The sequence below is a fragment of the Aristolochia californica genome, unplaced genomic scaffold (genome assembly GCF_029961685.1).
Source record: "Aristolochia californica isolate CCGP_79_NKW_82.1479 unplaced genomic scaffold, dmAriCali1.0.hap1 SCAF_9, whole genome shotgun sequence".
NCBI lineage: Eukaryota > Viridiplantae > Streptophyta > Magnoliopsida > Piperales > Aristolochiaceae > Aristolochia > Aristolochia californica.
In genome coordinates, this window is record NW_027182290.1 from 21,923,031 (window position 1) to 21,948,844 (window position 25,814).

Consider the following 25,814-nt stretch of genomic DNA (forward strand, 5'->3'; position numbering starts at 1 on the left):
TGTGAATTTAAATTTTAGATCTATACTATTTTCTTAAATCAAAACTTCAGTTTTCACTTTTCCCTTCACCTCGTAGAAAAAAAAGAGATAAAAGGCAAATAGATCACAGCAAAATGAAAATTTTAGAGTTTATGTATGGAAAAAATTTAAAGCAATAAAAAAAAATGTAAGTAAATAAAATTTATTCACACACCACAAATGAACACAAAAGTTTTGTTACCCAAGTTTTCGAAATTCCTCTAGTTCAACAACCCCAATAGCTTTGAATTTTTTAAGAAAGAGATTTTTCTACACATGTTTTAAAAAATGGATATGCATGCTTGAAACATGTTAAAGATGCAAATGAACTATGGATCCAAACCTTTTAAAGAGAATAAAAAATGCTCTATAAATTCTCAAGTGAACGTGTGGTGGGATATTTCCTCGAGTCAAACAAGCCATTATTTTGCCCATTTACAAAAAGCTAGCGTAACGATCACAGTTGATTGTAAAGTTATTTTTCATGCGTAATGGGCTAAATTTTTTTAAGGAATGACTTATGGATTTGGAGTCAACACAATTAAAAATTCATCACCCCCCTTTTCCTCGACGATTGCAAAACCTGATATATAATAACTTAAAAGTGTTTACAATCCCTAAAAAGTATAGACACTTTTTTGAATTATCTCCCTCTAAATTTGAGCATTGTGCATATCCATTTTAGATGTATAATATTTTCTTAAATCAAAACTTGAGTTTTCACTTTTTCCTTCATCTTGTAGACAAAAAAGAGATAAAAGGAAAAATAGATCACAACGTAATGAAAATTTTAGAGTTTACGTGTGGAAAAAATTTAAAGAAATAAAATTATAAGTAAATAGAATGTATTCACACACCACAAATGAACTGAAAAGTTTTGTTGTCCAAGTTTGGGAAATTCCACTAGTTCAACCCCAATAGCTTAGAATTTTATAAGAAAGATATTTTTCTACACGTGTTTAAAAAATGGATATGCATGCTTGAAACATGTTAAAGATGCAAATGACCTATGGATCCAAACCTTTTAAATAGAATAACAAAAGCTCATTAAATTCTTAAATGAACGTGCGGTGCGATATTTACTCGAGTCAAAAAAGCCATTATTTTGCCCATTTACAAAAAGCAGACCTAACGATCATAGTTGATTGTAAAGTGATTTATCATGGGTAACGGGTTATATTTTTGTACGGAATGAGTTATGGATTGCGAGACAACGCTCAGTTAAAAATCCTCCACCTCCCCCTTTTCCCGATGATTGCAAAACCTGATATATAAAAACTAAAAAGAGTTTACAATCCCTAAAAATTAAAGACACTTTTTGGAATTATCTCTCTCTACATTTGTGCATTGTGCATTGTGCATTTCCATTTTAGACGTATACTTTTTTCTTAAATCAAAACTTGAGTTTTCACTTTTCCTTTCATCTCGTAGAAAAAAATGAGATAAAAGGACAATAGATCAGAACGAAATGAAAATTTTAGAGTTTATGTATGGAAAAAATTTAAAGCAATAAAAAATGTAAGCGAAAATTTTTTATTCACACACCACAAATGAACACAAAATTTTTGTTATCCAAGTTTGGGAAATTCCTCTCGTTCAACCCCAATAGCTTGGATTTTTATAAGAAAGAATTTTTTCTACACATGTTTTAAAAAATGGATATGCATGCTTGAAACATTTTAAAGATGCAAATGACCTATGGATCCAAACATTTTAAAAATAATTACAAACGTTCATTAAATTCTCAAGTGAACGTGCAGTTGGATATTTACTCGAGTCAAACAAGTCGTTATTTTGACCATTTACAAAAAGCTGACCTAATGATCATAGATGATTGTCAAGTGATTTATCATGCGTAACCAGCTATATTTTGTTAAGAAATGACTTATGGATTGGGAGTCTACACAGTTAAAAAACCCCCACCTCCCCCTTTTCCCGATGATTGGAAAACCTGATAAATAAAAACTAAAAAGAGTTTACAATCCCTAAAAATTGTAGAGTATTTTTGGAATTATCACCCACTACATTTTTGCATTCTGAATTTTAATTTTAGATGTATACCTTTTTCTTAAATCAAAACCTATGGATCCACACCTTTTAAAGAAAACAACAAACACTCTATAAATTCTCAAGTGACGTGTCGTGGGATATTTACCCGAGTCAAACAAGACATTATTTTGCCCATTGCAAAATGCTGACCTAATGATCATAGATGATTGTAAAGTGATTTATCATGTTTATCAGGCTATATTTTAGTAAGGAATGACATATGGGTTGGGAGTCAACACAGTAAAATAGCCTCTGCCTCTCCTTTTTTACGACAATTGCAAAACCTGATATATAAAAACTTTTAAGTGTTTACTATCCTTTAAAATTATAGAAACTTTTTGGAATTATCTCCGTCTATATTTGTGCATTGTTAATTTCCTTTTTAGATCTATACTTTTTTCTTAAATCAAAACTTAATTGTTCACTCGTGGACAAAAAAGAAATAAAAGGCAAATAGATCACAATGAAATGAAAATTTTAGAGTTTATGTATGGAAAAATTTTAATGCAATAAAAAATGTAAGTAAAGTAAATTTATGGACACACCACAAATGAACACAATAGTTTTGTTTTCCAAATTTGGGAAGTTCCACTAGTTCAACCCCAATAGCATGGAATTTTATAAGAAAGAGATTTTTCTACACATATTTTAAAAAATGGATATGAATGCTTGAAACAAGTTAAAGAATCAACTGACTTATGGATCCAAACCTTTTAAAGAGAATAACAAATGCTCATTAAATTCTCAAGTGAACGTGCGGTAGGATATTTACCTGAGTCAAACAAGACATTATTTTGCCCATTTAAAAAAATCTGACCAAACGATCATAGATGATTGTAAAGTGATTTATCTTGCGTTATGGGCTATATTTTTGTAAGGAATGACTTATGGATTGGGAGTCAACACTCAGTTAAAAATCCCCTGCCTCCCCCATTTCCCGATGATTGGAAAACCTGATATATAAAAACTAAACAGAGTTTATAATCCCTAAAAATTACAGATACTTTTTGGAATTATCTCTCTCTAAATTTTTCATTGTTCATTTCCATTTTAGATATATACTTTTTTCTTAAATCAAAACTTGAGTTTTAACTTTTTCCTTCATCTCGTAGAAAACAAGAGATAAAAGGCAAATAGATCACAACGAAATGAAAATTTAAGAGTTTATGTAAGGAAAAAATATAAAGAAATTACATATGTAAGTAAAGAAAATTTATTCACACACAACAAATGAACACAAAAGTTTTTTTATCCAAGTTTGGGAAATTCCTCTAGTTCAACCCCAATAGCTTGGAATTTGAAAAGAAAGAGATTTTTCTACACATGTTTTAAAAAATGGATATGCATGCTTGAAACATGTTAAAGATTCAAAAGACCTATGGATCCGAACCTTTTAAAGAGAATAACAAACGCTCATTAAATTCTCAAGTGAACGTGTGTTGGGATATTTACCCGAGTCAAATAAGCCACAATTTTCCCCATTTACAAAATGCTGACCTAACGATCATAGATGATTGTAAAGTGATTTATCATGCATAACGAGCTATATTTTTGCAAGTAATGACTTATGGATTGGGAGTCTACACTCAGTTAATTATCCCCAGCCCCTTTTCCCGACAATTGCAAAACCTGATATATAAAAACTAAAAAGAGTTTACAATCCCTAAAATTTACAGACACTTTTTGGAATTATCTCTCTCCACATTTTTGTATTTTTCATTTCCTTTTTAGATGTATACTTTTTTCTTAAATGAAAACATGAGTTTTCACTTTTCCCTTCATTTCGTTTACAAAAAAGAGATAAAATGCAAATAGATCACAACGAAATGAAAATTTTAGAGTTTATGTATGGAAAAATTTAAAGCATTAACAACTGTAAGTAAAAAAAAATTTATTCACACACCACAAATGAACATAAAAATTTTGTTATCCAAGTTTGGGAAATTCCTCTAATTCAACCCCAATAGCTTGGAATTTTATAAGAAAGAGATTTTTTTACACATGTTTTGAAAAAGGGATATGCATGCTTGAAACATGTTAAATATGAAAATGACCTATAGATCCAAACCATTTAAAGAGAATGGCGATTGCCCTATAAATTTTCAAGTGAGCGTGCGGTGGGATATTTACCCGAGTCAAACAAGCCATTATTTTGCCAATTTACAAAAAGCCGACCTAACAATTATAGATGATGGTGGAGTGATTTATTATGCATAACGGGCTAAATTTTTTTAAGGAATGACTGATGGATTGGGAGTCAACACAGTTAAAAATCCCCCACCTCCCCTTTTTCCCAACGATTGCAAAACCTGATATATAGAGATTATAAGGAGTTTACAATCCCTAAAAATTATAGACACTTTTTTGAATTATCTCCCTCTACATTTGTGCATTGTGCATTTTAATTTTAGATGTATACTTTTTTCTTAAATCAAAACTTTACTTTTAATTTCTGTCTTCATCTCGTAGACAAAAAAGAGATAAAAGGCAAATAGATCACAACGAAATGAAAATTTTAAAGTTTATGTATGGAAAAATTTTTAAACAATAACAAATATAAGTAAATGAAATTTATCCACACACCACAAATGAACACAAAAGTTTTGTTATCCAAGTTGGGGAAATTCCACTAGTTCAACCAATAGCTTGGAATTTTATAAGAAAGAGATTTTTCTACACATGTTTTAAAAAATGGATATGCATGCTTGAAACATGTTCAAGTTGCAAATGACCTATGGATCCAAACCATATAAATAGAATAACAAAAGGTTATTAAATTCTCAAGTGAACGTGCGGTGGGATATTTGCCCGAGTCAAACAAGCCATTATTTTTCACATTTACAAAAAGCTGACCTAACGATCATAGATGATTATAAAGTGATTTATCATGCGTAACGGGCTATATTTTTCTAAGGAATGACTTATGGATTGGGAGTCAACACTCAGTTAACACTCCCCTGCCTCCTCCTTTTCTCGACGATTGCAAAACCTGATATAAAACAACGTCAAAGTGTTTACAATTCCTTAAAATTAGGAACACTTTTTGGAATTATCTCTCTATACATTTGTGCATTGTGTATTTCAATTTTAGATGTATACTATTTTCATAAATCAAAACTTGAGTTTTCACTTTTCCCTTCTTCTCGTAGACAAAAAAGAGATAAAAGGCAAGTAGATCAAAATGAAATGAAAATTTTAGAGTTTATGTATGGAAATAATTTAAAGCAATAATAAATGTAAGGAAATAAAATTTATTCACACACCAAAAATTAACTCAAAAGTTTTGTTATCAAAGTTTGGAAAATTCCACTAGTTTGGTGTTCATTTGTAGTGTGTGAATAAATTTTCTTTTCTTACATTTGTATTGCTTTAATTTTTTTTCCAAACATAAACTCTAAAATTTTCATTTCGTTGTGATCTATTTACCTTTTATCTCTTTTTTGTCTATGAGATGAAGGGAATGGTGAAAACTCATGTTTTGATTTAAGAAAAAAGTATATATCTAAAATGGAAATGCAGAATTTTCAAATGTAGAGAGAGATAATTCTAAAAAGTGTCTATGATTTTTATGGATTTTAAACTCTTTTTAGTTTTTATATATTAGGTTTGCCATCGTCGAAAAAAGGGGGAGCCGGAGGATTTTTAACTGAGTGTTGACTCCCAATCCATAAGTCATTCCTTACAAAAATATAGCCCGTTACGTATTATGAATTACTCTACCATCATCTATGATCATTAGGTCTAATTTTTTTAAATGGAAAAAATAATGGCTTGTTTGACTTGGGTAAATATCCCACCACACGTTAACTTGAGTATTTAATGAGTGTTTGTTATTCTCTTTAAAAAGTTTGGATCCAAAGGTCATTTGCATCTTTAACAAGTTTGAAGCATGCATATCCATTTTTTAATACATGTGTAGAAAAATCTCTTTCTTATAAAATTTCAAGCTATTGGGGTTGTTGAACTAGTGGAATTTCCAAAACTTGGATAAGAAAACTTTTGTGTTAATTTGTGGTGTGTGAATAAGTTTTCATTAATTAAATTTGTTATTCCTTTAAATTTTTTCCGTACATGAGCTCCAAAATTTTCATTTCATTGTGATATATTTTCCTTTTATCTCTTTTTTGTCTACGAGATGAAGGGAAAGGTGAAAACTCAAGTTTTGATTTCAGAAAAAGTATACATCTAAAATGGAAATGCCCAATGCATAGATGTAGAGAGATATAATTCCAAAAAGTGTCTGTAATTTTTAGGAATGAAAACTCTTTTTAGTTTTCATATATCAGGTTTTGCCATTGTTGGGAAAAAGGGGTGGCGGGGGATTTTTAGGTGAGTGTTAACTTCCAATCCATAAATCATTCCTTAAAAAAAATTTAGCCTGTTAAGCATGATAAATCACTTTACAATTATCTATGATTGTTAGGTCAGGTTTTTGTAAATGGGTAAAATAATGGCTTGTTTGACTCGGGTAAATATCCCATCGCATGTTCACTTGTGAATTTAATTTGTATTTTTTATTCTCTTTAAAAGGTTTTTATACGTATGTCATTTCCATCTTTAACATGTTTCAAGCATACACATCAATCTTTTAAAAAAAGTGTGGAAAAATCTCTTTCTTATAAAATTCAAAGCTATTGAGGTTGTTAAACTAGTGGAATTTCCCAAACATGGATAGCAAAACTTTTGAGTTCATTTGTGGTGTGTGAATAAATTTTCTTTACTTACATTTGTTATTACTTAAAATTTTTTCCCTACAAAACTTTAAAATTTTCATTTTGTTGTGATCTATTTGCCTTTTATCTCTTATTTGTCTACAAGATGAAGGAAAAAGTGAAAACTAAAGTTTTGATTTAAGAAAAAAGTATGCATCTAAAATGGAAATGCACAATGCACCAATGTAGAGAGAGATAATTCCAATAAGTATCTATAATTTTTTGGGATTATAAACTCTTTTTAGTTTTTATATATCAAGTTTTGCCATATCGTGAAAAAGGGGAGTCGGGGGATTTTTAACTGAGTATTGACTCCCAATCCAAAAGTCATTCCGTACAAAAATAAAGCCCATTATGCATGATAAATCACTTTAAAATGACCTATGATCGTTAGGTCAGCTTTTTGTAGATGGGCAAAATAATGGCTTGTTTGACTTGGTTAAATATCCCACCGCACGTTCACTTGAGAATTTAATGAGCATTTGTTATTATCTTTAAAAGGTTTAGATCTATAGGTCATTTTTTTCTTTAACATGTTTCAAGCATGCATATCCATTTTTTAAAACATGTGTAGAAAAATCTCTTTCTTATAAAATTCCAAGCTATTGAAGTTGTTGAATTAGTGGAATTTCCCAAACTTGGATAACAAAAATTTTGGGTTCATTTGTGGTGTGTGAATAATTTTTTTTTTACTTACATTTTTTATTGTTTAAAATTTTTACCAAACATAAGCTCTAAAATTTTCATTTCGTTGTGATATATTTGCCTTTTATCCATTTTTTGTCTACGAGATAAAGGGAAAAGTGAAAACTCATGTTTTGATTTAAGAAAAAAGTCTACATCTAAAATGGAAATGAACAATGCTCAAATTTAGAGAGAGATAATTCCAAAAAATGTCTGTAAATTTTAGGGATGTAAACACTTTTTAGTTTTTATTTATCCAGTTTTGCAATCGTCGGTAAAAGGGGGATGTGGGGGATTTTTAACTGAGTGTTGTCTCCCAATCCATTAGTCATTCCTTACAAAAATATAGCCCATGATGTATCATAAATTACTTTACAATCATCTATGATCGTTAGGTAAGCTTTTTGTAAATGGGCAAAATAATGGCTTGTTTGTCTCTAGTAAATATCCCACCGCACATTCACTTGAGAATTTAATGAGCGTTTGTTATTCTCTTTAAAAGGTTTGGATCCATAGGTCATTTGAATCTTTAACATATTTCATGCATGCATATCATTTTTTAAAACATGTGTAGAAATATCTCTTTCTTATAAAATTGCAAGCTATGGGGGGTGGGGGGTTGAACTACTGGAATTTCCCAAACATGGATACCAAAACTTTTCGGTTCATTTGTGGTGTGTGAATAATTGTTTTTACTTACATTTTTTATTGCTTAAAATTTTTACCATATATAAACCTTAAAATTTTCATTTCGTTGTGATCTATTTGCCTTTTATCTCTTTTTTGTCTATGAGATGAAGGGAAAAGTGAAAACTCAAGTTTTGATTTAAGAAAAAAGTATACATCTAAAAAGGAAATGTACAATACACAAATGTAGAAGGGGGGGGGGGGGGTGTGGGTTGAACTACTGGAATTTCCCAAACTTGGATAACAAAAATTTTTGATTCATTTGTGGTGTGTGAATAATTGTTTTTACTTACATTTTTTATTGCTTAAAATTTTTACCATATATAAACTTTAAAATTTTCATTTCATTGTGATCTATTTGCCTTTTATCTCTTTTTTGTCTACGAGATGAAGGGAAAAGTGAAAACTCAAGTTTCGATTTAAGAAAAAAGTATACATCTAAAAAGGAAATGTACAATACACAAATGTAGAGAGAGATAATTCAAAAAAGTGTCTGTAATTTTTAGGGGTTGTAACTCTTTTTAATTTTTAAATATATCAGGTTTTGCCATCGTCGGGAAAAGGGGGAGGCGATGATTTTTAACTGAGTGTTGACTTCCAATCTATAAATCATTCCTTACAAAAATATTGCCCATTACGCATGATAAATCACTTTACAATCATCTATGATCCTTAGGTCAGCTATTTGTAAATGGGAAAAATAATGGCTTGTTCGACTAGGGTAAATTTCCCACCGAACGTCCTCTTGAGAGTTTAATGAGCGTTTGTTATTATCTTTAAAATGTTTGGATCCATACATAATTTTCATCTTTAACATGTTACAAGCATGCATATCCATTTTTTAAAACATGTGTAGAGAAGTCTATTTCTTATAAAATTTAAAGCTATTGGGGTTGTCGAACTAGTGGAATTTCCCAAACATGGATAACAAAACTTTTGTGTTCATTTGTGGTGTGTGAATAAATTTTCTTTTCTTAAATTTGTTATTGCTTTAAAAATTTTCCATACATAAACTCTAAAATTTTCATTTCGTTGTGATCTATTTGCCTTTTATCTCTTTTATGTCTACGAGATGAAGGGAAAAGTGAAAACTCAAGTTTTGATTTAACAAAAAACTTTACACCTGAAATGGAAATGCTAAATGCACAAATGTAGATATAGATAATTCCAAAAAGTGTCTGTAATTTTTTGGGATTGTAAACTCTTTTTAGTTTTTATATATCAGGTTTTGGCATCATCGGGAAAAGGGGAAGGCGGGGGATTTTTAACTGAGTGTTGATTCCCAATCCATAAGTCTTTCCATACTAATATATAGCCTGTTATGCATGATAAATCACTTTACAAGCATGTATGATCATTGGGTGAACTTGATGTAAATGGGCAAAATAAAGACTGGTTTGACTCGGGTAAATATCCCACCGCAAGTTCACTTGAGAATTTAATGAGCATTTTTTATTCTCTTTAAAAGGTTTGGATCCATAGGTCGTTTGAATCTTTAAGATGTTTCAAGCATGCATATCCATTTTTTAAAGCATGTGTAGAAAAATCTTTTTCTTATAAAATTCCTAGCTATTGGGGTTGAACTAGTGGAATTTCCAAAACTTGGATAACAAAACTTTTCTGTTCATTGGTGGTTAGTGAATTAATTTTCTTTACTTAAATTTGTTATTACTTTAAAGTTCTTCCATACATAAACTCTAAAATTTTCATTTCGTTGTGATCCTTTTGCCTTTTATCACTATTTTGTCTACGAGATGAAGGAAAAAATTAAAACTCGAGTGTTGATTGAAGAAAAAAGTATACATCAAAAATGGAAATGCAAAATGCACAAATGTAGAGAGAGATAATTCCAAAAAGAGTGTGTACTTTTTAGGGATTTTAAACTCTTTTTAATTTTTATATATCAGGTTTCGACATTGTCGGGAAAAGGGGGAGGTGGGGGATTTTTAACTGGGTGTTGACTTCCAATCTATAAGTCATTCCTTACAAAAATATAGCCCATTAATCATGTAAATCACTTGAGAATAATCAATGATCGATAGGTCAGCTTTTTGAAAATGGGCTAAATAATGGCTTGTTTGACTAGGGTAAATATCCCACCGCACGTTCACTTGAGAATTTAATTAGCGTTTGTTATTATCTTTAAAAGTTTTGCATCCATAGGTCCTTTGCATCTTTAACATGTTTCAAGCATGCATATCCATTTTTTAAAACATGTGTAGAAAAGTCTTTCTTATAAAATTCCAAGCTATTGGAGTTGGTGATCTAGCAGAATTTCCAAAACTTGGATAACAAAACTTTTGTGTTCATTTGTGGTGTGTGAATAAATTTTCTTTACTTACATTTTTTATTGCTTTAAATTTTTTCCATGCATAAACTCTAGAATTTTCATTTCATTTTGATCCTTTTGCCTTTTATCTGTTTTTTGTCTACGAGATGAAGGGAAAAGTGAAAACTCAAGTTTTGATTTAAGAAAAAAGTATACATCTAAAATGGAAATATACAATGCACAAATACAGAGAGAGATAATTCAAAAAATTTTCTGTAATTTGTAGGGGTTGGAAACTCTTTTTAATTTTTATATATATCAGGTTTTGCCATCGTCGGGAAAAGGGGGAGGCGGAGGATTTTTAACTGAGTGTTGACTCCCAATCTATAAGTCATTGCTTACAAAAATATAGCCCGTTATGCATGTTAAATCACTTTACAATCATCTATGATCGTTAGGTCAGCTATTTGTAAATGAGCAAAATAATGGCTTGTTTGACTCGGGTAAATATCCCGCCAAATGTCCTCTTGAGAATTTAATGAGCATTTGCTATTATCTTTAAAACGTTTGGATCCATAGGTCATTGCCAACTTTAACATGTTACAAGCATGCATATCCATTTTTTAAAACTTGTGTAAAAAAGTCTATTTCTTATAAAAATCAAAGCTATTGGGGTTGTCGAACTAGTGAAATTTCCCAAACTTGGATAACCAAACTTTTGAAAGTTAAATTTTTTTTTCTTAAATTTGCTATTGCTGTAAATTTTTTGCATACATAAGCTCTAAAATTTTCATTTCGTTGTGATCTATTTGCCTTTTATCTCTATTTACTCAAGTATTGATTTAACAAAAAAGTTTACATCAAAAATGGAAATGCAAATTGCACAAATGTAGAGGGAGATAATTCCAAAAAGTGTCTGTAGTTTTTTGGGATTTAAACTCTTTTTAGTTTTTATATATCAGGTTTTGGCATCATCGGGAAAAGGGGAAGGCGGGGGATTTTTAACTGAGTGTTGACTCCCAATCAATAAGTCGTTCCATAAAAATGTATAGAATGTTATGCATGATAAATCACTTTACAATCATGTATGATCGTTAGGTATGCATAGGTCATTTGCAGCTTTAACATGTTTCAAGCACGCATATCCATTTTTTAAAGCATGTGCAGAAAAATCTTTCTTATAAAATTCCAAGCTATTGGGGTTGAACTAGTGGAATTTCCAAAACTTGGATAACAAAAATTTTCTGTTCATTGGTGGTTTGTGAATAAATATTCTTTACTTAAATTTGTTATTTTTTTAATGTTCTTCCATACATAAACTCTAAAATTGTCATTTCATTGTGATCTTTTTGCTTTTTATCTCTTTTTTGTCTACGAGATGAAGGAAAAAATTAAAACTCAAGTGTTGATTTAAGAAAAAAGTATACATAAATAATGGAAATGCACAATGCACAAATGTAGAGAGAGATAATTCCAAAAAGTGTCTGTAATTTTTAGGGATTGTAAACTTTTTTTAATTTTTATATATCAGGTTTCGACATCGTCGGGAAATGGGGGAAGCGGGGGATTTTTAACTGAGTGTTGACTCCCAATCTATAAGTCCTTCCTTACAAAAATATAGCCCATTACTCTTGATAAATCACTTGAAAATAATCTATGATCGTTTGGTCAGCTTTTTGAAAATGGGCTAAATAATGACTTGTTTAACTAGGGTAAATATCCCACCGCACGTTCACTTGAGAATTTAATGAGCGTTTGTTATTATCTTTAAAACTTTTGGATCCATAGGTCTTTTGCATCTTTAACATGTTTCAAGCATGCATATCCATTTTTTAAAAATGTGTAGAAAAGTCCCTTTCGTATAAAATTCCAAGCTATTGGAGTTGGTGATCTAGTAGAATTTCCAAAACTTGGATAACAAAACTTTTGTGTTCATTTGTGGTGTGTGAATAAATTTTCTGTACTTACATTTTTTAGTGCTTTAAATTTTTTCCATGCATAAACTCTAAAATTTTTATTTTGTTGTGATATATTTGCCTTTTATCTCTTTTTTGTCTACGAGATGAAGGGAAAAGTGAAAACTCAAGTTTTGATTTAAGAAAAAAGTATACATCTAAAATGGAAATGTACAATGCACAAATGCAGAGAGAGATAATTAGAAAAAGTGTCTGTAATTTTTAGGGGTTGTAAACTCTTTTTAATTTTTATATATATCAGGTTTTGCCATCGTCGGGTAAAGGGGGAGGCGGAGGATTTTTAACTGAGTATTGATTCCCAATCTATAAGTCATTCCTTACAAAAATATAGCCCGTTACATATGATAAATCACTCTACAACCATCTATAAATGTTAGGTTAGCTATTTGTAAATGACCAAAATAATGGCTTGTTTGACTCAGGTAAATATCCCACTGAACGTCCTCTTGAGAATTTAATGAGCATTTGTTATTATCTTTAAAATGTTTGGATCCATAGGTCACTTGCATCTTTAACACGTTACAAGCATGCATATCCACTTTTTAAAACATGGGTAGAAAAGTCTCTTTCTTATCAAATTCAAAGCTATTGGGGTTGTCAAACTAGTGAAATTTCCAAAACTTGGATAACAAAACTTTTCACAGTTAAATTTTCTTTTCTTAAATTTGTTATTGCTTTAAATTTTTTCAATACATAAGCTCTAAAATTTTCATTTCGTTGTGATCTTTTTGCCATTTATCTCTTTTTTGTCTACGAGATGAAGGGAAAAATGAAAACTCAAGTTTTGATTTAACAAAAAAGTTTACATAAAAATTGGAAATTCAAAATGCACAAATGTAGAGAGAGATAATTCGAAAAAGTTTCTGTAATTTTTTAAGATTTTAAACTCTTTTTAGTTTTTATATATCAGGTTTTGGCATTGTTGGAAAAAGGGGAAGGCGGGGAATTTTTAACTGAGTGTTGACTGCCAATCCATAAGTCATTCCATATAAATATATAGCATGTTATGCATGATAAATCACTTTACAATCATGTATGATCGTTTGGTCAACTTGGTGTAAATGGGTAAAATAATAGCTGGTTTGACTCGGCTAAATATCCCACCGCAAGTTCACTTGAGAATTTAATGAGCGCTAATTATTCTCTTTAAAAGGTTTGGATCCATAGGTCGTTTGCATCTTTAAAATGTTTCAAGCATGCATATCCATTTTTTAAAGCATGTATAGAAAAATCTCTTTCTTATAAAATTCCTAGCTATTGGGGTTGAACTAGTGAAATTTCCAAAACTTGGATAACAAAACTTTTTTGTTCACTGGTGGTTTGTGAACAAATTTTCTTTACTTACATTTGTTATTTCCTTAAATTTCTTCCATACATTAACTCTAAAATTCTCGTTTCATTGTGGTCTTTTTGCTTTTTATCTCTTTTCTGCCAACGAGATGAAGGAAAGACATTAAAACTCAAGTGTTGATTTAAGAAAAGAGTATACATAAAAAATGGAAATGCAGAATGCAAAAAGGTAGAGAGAGATAATTCCAAAAAGTGTTTGTAATTTTTAGGGATTGTAAACTCTTTTTAATTTTTATATATCAGGTTTCGCCATCGTCGGGAAAAGGGGGAGGCGGGGGATTTTTAACTGAGTATTGACTTTGAAACTATTAGTCATTTCTTAAAAAAATATAGCCCGTTACGCATGATAAATCACTTGAGAATAATCTATGATCGTAAGGTCAGCTTTTTGAAAATGGGCAAAATAATGGCTTGTTTGACTAGGGTAAATATCCCACCACGCGTTCACTTGAAAATTTAATGAGTGTTTGTTATTATCTTTAAAAGTTTTGGATCCATAGGTCTTTTGCAGCTTTAACATGTTTCAAGCATACATATCCATTTTTTTTAAAAATGTATACAAAAGTCTCTTTCTTATAAAATTCCAAGTATTAGAGCTGTTGATCTAGTCGAATTTCCAAAACTTGGATAACAAAACTTTTGTGTTCATTTGTGGTGTGTGAATAAATTTTATTTTCTTAAATTTGTTATTGCTTTCAATTTTTTCCTTACATAAAATCTAAAATTTTCATTTCGTTGTGATCTATTTGCCTTTTATCTCTTTTTTGTCTACGAGATGAAGGGAAAAGTGAAAACTCAAGTTTTGTTTTAACAAAAAAGTTTACATCTAAAATGGAAATGCAAAATGCACAAATGTAGAGAGAGATAATTCCAATAAGTGTCTCTAATTCTTTGGGATGGTAAACTCTTTTTAGTTTTTATATATCGGGTTTTGGCATCATCGGGAAATGGGGAAAGCCAGGGATTTTTAACTGAGTGTTGACTCCCAATCAATAAGTTATTCCATATAAATATATAGCATGATATGCATGATAAATCAGTTTACAATCATGTATGATCGTTAGTTCAGCTTGATGTAAATGGGCAAAATAATTGCTGGTTTGACTCGGTTACATATCCCACCACAAGTTCACTTGAGAATTTAATGAGCATTTTTTATTCTCTTTAAAAAGTTTGGATCCATAGGTCATTTGCTTCTTTAACATGTTTCAAGCATACATATCCATTTTTTAAAGGATGTGTAGAAAAATCTCTTTTTTATAACATTCCAAGCTATTGGAGTTGAACTAGTGGAATTTCTAAAACTTGGATAACAAAACTTTTCTCTTCATTGGTGGTTTGTGAATAAATTTTCTTTACTTAAATTTGTTATTTCTTTAAACTTCTTCCATACATAAAATCTAAAATTTTCATTTCATTGTGATCTTTTTGCATTTTATCTCTTTTTTGCTTACGAGATGAAGGAAAAAAAATTAAAACTCAATTGTTGATTTAAGAAAAGAGTATACATAAAAAATGGAAATGCACAATGTAAAAAAGTAGAGAGAGATAATTTCAAAAATTTTATGTAATTTTTAGGGATTGTAAACTCTTTTTAATTTTTATATATCAGGTTTCGCCATCATCGGGAAAAGGGGGAGGCGGGCGATTTTTAACTGAGTATTGACTTTGAAACTATAAGTCATTCCTTACAAAAATATAGCCCGTTACACAAGATAAATAACTTGAGAATAATCTATGATCGTAAGGTCAGCTTTTTGAAAATGGGCAAAATAATGGCTTGTTTGACTAGGGTAAATATCCCACTACGCGTTCACTTGAGAATTTAATGAGTGTTTTCTATTATCTTTAAAAGTTTTGGATCCATAGGTCTTTTGCATCTTTAACATGTTTCAAGCATACATATCCGTTTTTTAAAAAATGTGTAAAAAAGTCGCTTTCTTATAAATTCCAAGCAATTGGAGTTGTTGATCTAGTCGAATTTCCAAAACTTGGATAACAGAACTTTTGTTTTCATTTGTGGTGTGTGAATAAATTTTCTTTTCTTAAATTTGTTATTGCTTTCAATTTTTTCGATACATAAACTCCAAAATTTTCATTTCGTTGTAATCTATTTGCCTTTTATCTCTTTTTTGTCTACGAGATGAAAAGAAAAGTGAAACTCAAGTTTTGTTTTAACAAAAAACTTTACATCTAAAATGGAAATACAAAATGCACAAATGTAGAGAGAGATAATTCCAATAAGTGTCTCTAATTCTTTGGGATGGTAAACTCTTTTTAGTTTTTATATATTGGGTTTTGGCATCGTTGGGAAAAGGGGAGAGCCGGGGATTTTAAACTGAGTGTTGACCCCCATTCAATAAGTTATTCCATACAAATATTTAGCATGTTATGCATGATAAATCAGTTTACAATCATGTATGATCGTTAGTTCAGCTTGATGTAAATGGGCAAAATAATGGCTGGTTTGACTTGGCTAAATATCCCACCGCAAGTTCACTTGAGAATTTAATGAGCGTTTATTATTCTCTTTACAAGGTTTGGATCCATAGGTCATTTGTATCTTTAACATGTTTCAAGCAAGCATATCCATTTTTTAAAGGATGTGTTGAAAAATCTCTTTCTTATAACATTCCAAACTATTGGGGTTGAACTAGTGGAATTTCTAAAACTTGGATAACAAAACTTTTCTTTTCATTGGTGGTTAGTGAATAAATTTGCTTTACTTAAATTTGTTATTTCTTTAAAGTTCTTCCATACATAAACTCTAAAATTTTCATTACACTGTGATCTTTTTGCCTTTTATCTCTTTTTTGTCTACGAGATGAAGCAAAAAATTAAAACTCAAATGTTGATTTAAGAAAAAACGTAGACATAAAAAATGGAAATGCACAATGCACAAATGTAGAGAGAGATAATTCAAAAAAGTTTCTGTAATTTTTTGGGATTGTAAACTCTTTTTAACTTTTATATATCAGGTTTCGCCATCGTCGGAAAAAGGGGGAGGACGGGGATTTTTAACTGAGTATTGACTCTCAATCTATAAGTCATTCCTTAAAAAAATATAGCCCGTTACACATGATAAATCACTTGAAAATAATGTATGATCATTAGGTCAGCTTTTTGAAAATGGGCAAAATAATGGCTTGTTTGACTAGGGTAAATATCCCACTGCGCGTTCACTTGAGAATTTAATGAGCGTTAGTTATTATCTTTAAAAGTTTTGGATCCATAGGTCTTTTGCATCTTTAACATGTTTCAAGCATGCATATCCATTTTTTTAAAAATGTGTAGAAAAGTCTCTTTCTTATAAAATTCCAAGCTATTGGGGTTGTTGATCTAGTTGAATTTCCAAAACTTGGACAAGAAAATTTTTGTGTTCATTTGTTGTGGGTGAATAAATATTAGTTACATACATTTGTTATTGCTTTTAATTTTTTCCACATATAAACTCTAAAATTTTCATTTCGTTGTGATCTATTTGCCTTTTATCTCTTTTTTGTCTACGAGATTAAGGGAAAAGTGAAAACTCAAATTTTGATTTAATTCCAAAAAGTGTCTTTAATTTTTAGGGATAGTAAATTCATTTTAGTTTTTATTTATCAGGTTTTGCCATCGTTGGGAAAAGGGGGAGGCAGGGGATTTTTAACTGAGAGTTGACTCCCAATCCATAAGTCATTCCTTACAAAAATATAGCCCGTTACGCATTATAAATCACTTTACAATCATTCATGATTGTTAGGTCAGCTTTTTGTAAATGGGCAAAATAATGGCTTCTTTGACTCGGGTAAATATCCCACTGCATGTTCACTTGTGAATTTAATGAGTGTTTGTTATTCTCTTTTAAAGGTTTGGATCCATAGGTCATTTGTATCTTTAAGATGTATCAAGCATGCATATCTATTTTTTAAAAAGTGTGAAGAAAAATCTCTTTCTTATAAAATTCCAAGCTATTGGGGTTGTTGAACTAGTGAAATTTCCCAAACTTGGATAACAAAACTTTTGTGTTCATTTGTGGTGTGTTAATAAAATTTCTTTACATACATTTGTTATTGCTTTAAATTTTTTCCATACATAAACTCTAAAATTTTCATTTCGTTGTGATCTATTCGCCTTTTTTCTCGTTTTTTGTCTACGAGATGAAGGGAAAGATGAAAACTCAAGTTTTTATTTGAGAAAAAAGTATATATCTAAAATTGAAATGCACAATGCACAAATGTAGAGAGAGATAATTCCAAAAATTGTTTGTAAATTTTAGGAATTGTAAACTCTTTGTAGTTTTTATATATCAGGTTTTGCCATCATCGGGAAAAGGGGGAGGCGGAGTATTTTTAATTGATTGTTGACTCCCAATTCATAACTCATTACTTAGGAAAATATAGCCCGTTACACATGACAAATTATTTTACAATCATCTATGTTCTTTCGGTCAGCTTTTGTAATTGGGCAAACTAATGGCTTGTTTGACTCGGGTAAATATCCCACCGCACGTTCACTTGAGAATTTGATGAGAGTGTGTTATTCTCTTTAAAAGGTATGGATCCATAGGTCATTTCCATCTTTAACATGTTTCAAGCATGCATATCCATTTTTTAAAGCATGTGTAGAAAAATCTCGTTCTAATTAAATTCCAAGATATTGGGGTTGTTGAACTAGTGGAATTTCCCAGACTTGGATAACAAAACTTTTGTGTTCATTTGTGGCTTGTGAATAAATTTTATTTTCTTACATTTTTTATTGCTTTAAATTTTTTCCATACGTAAACTCTAAAATTTTCATTTCGTTGTGAACTATTTGCCTTTTATGTCTTTTTTGTCTACGAGATGAAGGGAAAAGTGAAAACTAAAGTTTTGATTAATGAAAAAAGTGCAAATCTAAAATGGAAATTCACAATGCAAAAATATATAGAGAGATAATTAAAAAAAGGGTCTGTAATTTTTAGGGATTGTAAACACTTTTTAGTTTTTATATATTAGGTTTTGCCATTGTCGAGAAAAGGGGGAGGCGGAGAATTTTTTAATGAATGTTGATTCCCAATCCATAACTCATTACTTACAAAAATATAGCCTGTTACGCATGATAAATCACTATACATTCATCTATGATCGTTAGGTCAGATTTTTGTAAATGGGCAAAATAATGGCTTGTTTGACTCGGGTAAATATCCCACCGCATGTTCACTTGAGAATTTAATGAGCGTTTGTTATTCTCTTTAAAAGGTTTGGATCCATACCTCATTTGCCTCTTTACAATGTTTCAAGCATGCATATCCATCTTTTAAAACATGTGTACAAAAATCTCTTTCTGATAAAATTCCAAGCTATTGGGGTTGTTGAACTAGTGGAATTTCCCAAACTTGGATAAGAAAAATTTTGTGTTCATTTGTAGTTTGTGAATAAATTTTATTTACTTACATTTTTTAGTGCTTAAAATTTTTTCTATACATAAACTCTAAAAATTTCATTGCGTGGTGAACTATTTGCCTTTTATGTCTTTTTTGTCTATGAGATGAAGGGAAAAGTGAAAACTCGTGTTTTGATTTATGAAAAAAGTATACATCTAAAATGGAAATGCACAATGCACAAATATACAGAGAGATAATTCAAAAAAAGTTCTATAATTTTTAGGGATTGTAAACTCTTTTTAGTTTTTATATATCAGGTTTTGCCATCGTCGGGAAAAGGGGGAGGCGGGGGATTTTTAATTGATTGTTGACTCCCAATCCATAACTCATTGCTTAAAAAAATATAGCCCGTTATGCATGATAAATCACTCTATATTCATCTATGACTGTTAGGTCAGCTTTTTGTAAATGGGCAAAAATAATGGCTTGTTTGACTCGGGTAAATATCCCATCGCACGTTCACTTCAGAATTTAATGAACGTTTTTAATTATCTTGAAAAGGTTATGGTCCATAGGTCATTTGAATCTTTTAAATGTTTCAAGCATGCATATCCATTTTTTGAAACATGTGTAGAAAAATATCTTTCTTATAAAATTCCAAGCTATTGGGGTTGAACTAGAGGAATTTCCTTAACATGGATAACAAAAATTTTGTCTTCATTTGTCGTGTGTGAATAAATTTTCTTCACTTTCATTTGTTATTGCATTAAATTTTTTCCATACATAAACTCTAAAATTTTCATTTTGTTGTGATCTATTTGCCTTTCATTTCTTTTTGGTCTACGAGATGAAGGGAAAAGTGAAAACTCAAGTTTTGATTTAAGAAAAAAGTATACATCTAAAATGGAAATGCACAATGCACAAATTTAGAGAGAGAAAATTCCAAAAAGTGTCTGTAATTTTTAGGGATTGTAAACTCTTTTTAGTTTTTAAATATCAGGTTTTTCCATTGTCGGGAAAAGGGGTAAGTAATGGCTTGTTTGACTCGGGTAAATATACCACCGCACGTTCACTTCAGAATTTAATGAGTTTTTGTTATTCTCTTTAAAAGGTTTGGATCCATAGGTCATTTGTATCTATAACATGTTTCAAGCATGCATATCCATTTTTTAAAACATGTGTAGAAAAATCTCTTTCTTATAAAATTCCAAGCTATTGGGGTTGCTGAACTAGTGAAATTTCCAAAACTTGGATAACTAAACTTTGATGTTCATTTTTTGTGTGTGAATAAATTTTCTTTACTTACATTTTTTATTGCTTTTAATTTTTTCCATACATAAACTGTAAAATTTTCATTTCGTTGTGAACTATTTGCCTTTTTTTTTTTTTTTTGTCTACGAGATGAAGGGAAAAGTGAAAACTCAAGTTTTGATTTAAGATAAAAGTATACATCTAAAATGGAAAAGCACAATGCACAGATGTTGAGAGAGATGATTCCAAAAAGTATCTATAATTTTTAGGGATTGTAAACTCTTTTTAGTTTTTATATATCAGGTTTTCCCATTGTCGGGAAAAGGGGTAGGCGGGGGATTTCTAACTGAGTGTTGACTCCCAATCCATAAGTCATTCCCTAGAAAAATATAGCCTGTACTCCTGATAAATCATTTTACAATCATCTATGATCGTTAGGTCAGCTTTTTGTAAATGGCTAAAATAATGGCTTGTTTGACGCGGGTAAATATCCCACAGCATGTTCACTTGAGAATTTAATGAGTGCTTATTATTCTCTTTAAAGGGTTTGGATCTGTAGGTCATATGCATATTTAACATGTTTCAAGCATGCATATCCATTTTTTAAAACATGTGCAGAAAAATCTCTTTCTTATAAAATTCTAACTTATTGGTGTTGTTGAACTAGTGGAATTTCCCAAACTTGGATAACAAAACTTTTGTGTTCATTTGTAGTGTGTGAATAAATTTTTTCCATTCATGAACTCTGAAATTTTCATTTCGTCGTGATCTATTTGCCTTTTATCTCTTTTTTGTCTATGAGAGGAAGGGAAAAGAGAAAACTCAAGTTTTGATTTAAGAAAAAAGTAAACATCTAAGAAGAAATGCACAATGCACAAATGTAGAGAGAGATAATTCCAAAAGGTGTATTTTTAGAGATTGTAAACTCTTTTTAGTTTTTATATATATGGTTTTTCCATCATTGGGAAATGGGGGAGGTGGGGGATTTTTAACTCAGTGTTGAATCCCAACCCATAAGTCACTTTACAATCATCTATGATCGTTAGGTCTGCTTTTTGTAAATGGTAAAAATAATGGCGTGTTTGACTCAGGTAAATATCCCACCGCACGTTCCCTTGAGAATTTAATGAGCGTTTGTTATTCTCTTTAAAATATTTGAATGCATAGGTCATTTGCAACTTTAACATGTTTCAAGCATGCATATCAATTTTTAAAATGTGTGTAGAAAAATGTCTTTCTTATAAAATTCCAACCTATATGGGTTTTAGAACTAGTGGAATTTCCCAAAGATGGATAACAAAACTTTTGTGTTCATTTATGGAGTGTGAATAAATTTTCTTTACTTACATTTGTTATTGCTTTAAATTTTTTCCATACATCAACTCTAAAATTTTCATTTAGTTGTGATCTATTTGCCTGTTATCTCTTTTTTGTCTGCGAGATGAAAGGAAATGTGAAAACTCAAGTTTTGATTTAAGAAAAAAGTATACATCTAAAATGGAAATGCACAATGCACAAATGTAGAGAGAGATAATTCCAAAAAGTATCTATAATTTTTAAGGATTGTAAACTCTTTTTAGTTTTTAAAATTTCAGGTTTTGCCATTGTCGAGGAAAGGGGGAAGCGGGGGATTTTTAACTGAGTGTTGACTCACAATCCATAAGTCATTCCTTTAAAAAATATAGCCTGGTACGCATGATAAATCACTTTACAATCATCTATGATCGTTAGGTCAGCTTTTTGAAAATGGGCAAAATAATGGCTTGTTTGACTCAAGTAAATATCCCACCGCAGGTTCACTAGAGATTTGAATGAGCGTTTATTATTCTCTTTAAAAGGTTTGGATCCATTGGTCATTTGTATCTTTAACATTGTTCAAGCATGCATATCCATGTTTTAAAACATGTGCAGAAAAATCTTTTTCTTATAAAATTCCAATCTACTGGGTTGTTGAACTAGTAGATTTTCCTAAACTTGGATAACAAAACTTTTGTGTTCATTTGAGGTGTGTCAATAAATTTTCTTTACTTACTTTTTTTATTGCTTAAAATTTTTTCCATACATAAACTCTAATATATTTCATTTCATTGTGATCTATTTGCCTTTTATCTCTTTTTTGTCTACGAGATGAAGGGAATAGTGAAAACTCAAGTTTTGATTTAAAATAAAAGTGTACATCTAAAAAGGAAATCCACAATGCACAAATGTTGAGAGAGGTAATTCCAAAAAGTGTCTTCAATTTTTAGGTATATTAAACTCTTTTTAGTTTTTATATGTTAAGTTTTGCCATCATCGGGAAACGGGAAAAGGGGGATTTTTAACTGAGTGTTCACTCCCAATCTATAAGTCATTCCTTAAACAAATATAGCCCGTTACGCATGATAAATCACTTTACAATCATCTATGATCGTTAGGTCAGCTTTTTGTATGGGCAAAATAATGGCTTGTTTCACTCGAGTAAATATCCCACTGCACGTTCACTTATGAGCATTTTTTATTCTCTTTAATAGGTTTGGATCCATGGGCCATTTGTATCTTTAACATTTTTCAAGCATGCATATCCATTTTTTAAAACAAGTGTAGAAAAATCTATTTCTTATAAAATTCCAAGCTATTGGGGTTGTTGAACTAGTGGAATTTTATAAACATGGATAATAAAACTTTTGTGTTCATTTCAGATGTGTGAATAAATTTTATTTACTTACATTTGTTATTGCTTTAAAATTTTTCCATCCATAAACTCCAAAAATTTTATTTCGTTGTGATCTATTTGCCTTTTATCTCTTTTTTATCTACGAGATGAAGGGAAAGGTGAAAACTCAAATTTTGGTTGAAGAAAAAAATATATATCTAAAATGGAAATGCAACATGCAAAAATGAAGAGAGAGATAATTTCAAAAAGTGTCTGTAATTTTTAGGGATCGTAAACTCTTTTTTGTTTTTATATATCAAGTTTTCCCATCGTTGGGAAAAGGAGGAAGCGGGATACTTTTAACTGAGTGTAGACTCCCAATCCATAAGTCATTCTTTACAAAAATATATCCTGTTACGCATGATAAATCACTTTACAATCATATATGATCGTTAGGTCAGATTTTTGTAAATGGGTAAAATAATGGCTTGTTTGACTCGGGTAAATATCCCACCGCATGTTCACTAGAAAATTTAATGAGCGTTTGTTATTCTATTTAAAACGTTTGGATCCATATGTCATTTGAATCTTTAACATGTTTCAAGCATGCGTATCCATTTTTTAAAACATGTGTAGAAAAATCTCGTTCTTATAAAATTTCAACCTATTGGGGTTGTTGAACTAGTGGATTTCCCTAACTTGATAACAAAATTTTTGTGTTCATTTTTGGTGTGTGAAAAAATTTGATTTACTTACACTTGTTATTGCTATAAATTTTTTCCAAAAATTAACTAAAATTTTTTTATTTTGTTGTGATCGATTTGCCTTTTATTTTTATTTTTGTCTACGAGATGAAGGGAAAAGTGAAAAGTCAAGTTTTGATTTTAAAAAAAAAGTATACATCTAAAATGGAAACGCAAAATGGATAAATGTTGTGGGAGATAATTCCCAAAAGTGTCTGTAACTTTTAGGGATTGTAAACTCTTTTTAGTTTTTATATATCTTGTTTTGCAATCGTCAGGAAAAGGGGGAGACAGGGGATTTTTAACTTTGTTGACTCCCAATCCATAAGTCAGTCCTTACAAAAATATAGCCCATTATGCACGATAAATCTCTTTACAATCTTCTATGATCATTCGGTTAGGTTTTTGTTAATGTGCACAATAATGACTTGTTAACTCGGGTAAATATCCCACCGCACGTTCACTTGAGAATTTAATGAATGTTTGTTATTCTCTTTAAAAGGTTTGGATCCATAAGTCATTTGCATCTTTAACATGTTTCAAGCATGCATATTCATATTTGAAAACGTGTGTAGAAAAATCTCTTTCTTATAAAATTCCAAGCTATAGGGGTTGAACAAGTGGAATTTGCCAAACTTGGATAACAAAAATTTTGTGTTCATTTGTGGTATGTGAATAAATTTTCTTTACTTACATTTGTTATTGGTTTAAATTTTTTCCATACATAAACTCTAAAATTTTCATTTCGTTGTGATCAATTTGCCTTTTATCTATTTTTTGTCTACGAGATGAAGCGAAAAGTGAAAACTCAAGTTTTGATTTAAGAAAAAAGTATACATCTAAAATGGAAATGCACAATAAACAAATGTAGAGAGTGTTAATTCCAAAAAGTGTCTGTAATTTTTAGGGATTGTAAACTCTTTTTAGCTTTTATATATTAGGTTTTGCAATCGTTCGAAAAAGGGGTAATCAAGGGATTTTCGACTGAATGTTGACTCCCAACAATAAATCATTCCTTAAAAAAATATAGTCCGTTATGTATGATAAATCACTTTACAATCATCTATGATCGTCAGGTCAGCTTTTTGTAAATGGGAAAAATAATGGCTTGTTTGACTCGGGCAAATATCCCATCGCACATTGACTAGAGAATTTAATGAACATTTTTTATTCTCTTTAAAAGGTTTGGATCCATAGGTCATTTGCATCTTTAACATGTTTCAAGCATGCATACCCATTTTTTAAAACATCTGTTGAAAAATCCTTTTCTTATAAAATTCCAAGCTATTGGGGTTGAACAGGTGCAATTTCCCGAACTTGGATAACAAAACTTTTGTGTACATTTGTGGTATGTGAATAAATTTTCTTTACTTACTTTTGTTATTGCTTTAAATTTTTTCCACACATAAACTCTAAAATTTTAATTTCGTTGTGATCTATTTGCCTTTTTTCTCTTTTTTGTCTACGAGCTGAAGGGAAAAGTGAAAACTCAAGTTTTTATTTAAGAAAATAGTATCCATCTAAAGTGGAAATGCACAATGCACAAATGATGAGAGAGATAATTCCAAAATGTGTCCCTAATTATTAGGTATTGAAATCTCTTTTTAGGTTTTATATATGTGGTTTTGCAATCATCGGGAAAAGGGGGAGGCGCTGGGATTTTTACTTGAGTGTTGACTCCCAATCCATGAGACATTCCTTACAAAAATATAGCCCATTACGCATGATAAATTACTTTACAATCGTTAGGTTAGCTTTTAGTGAAAGGGAAAAATAATGGCATGTTTGACTCGGGTAAATATTCCACAACATGTTCACTTGAGAATTTAATGAGTGTTTATTATTCTCTTTAAAAGGTTTGGATCCATAGGTCATTTGCCTCTTTAACATGTTTCAATCATGCATATCCGTTTTTTAAAACATGTGTAAAAAAATCTCTTTCTTATATAATTCGAAGCTATAGGGGTTGAACAAGTGGAATTTCCAAAACTTGGATAACTAAACTTTTGTGTTCATTTGTGGTATGTGAATAAATTTTCTTTACCAACATTTGTTTTTGATTTAAATTTTTTCCATACATAAACTCTAAAATTTTCATT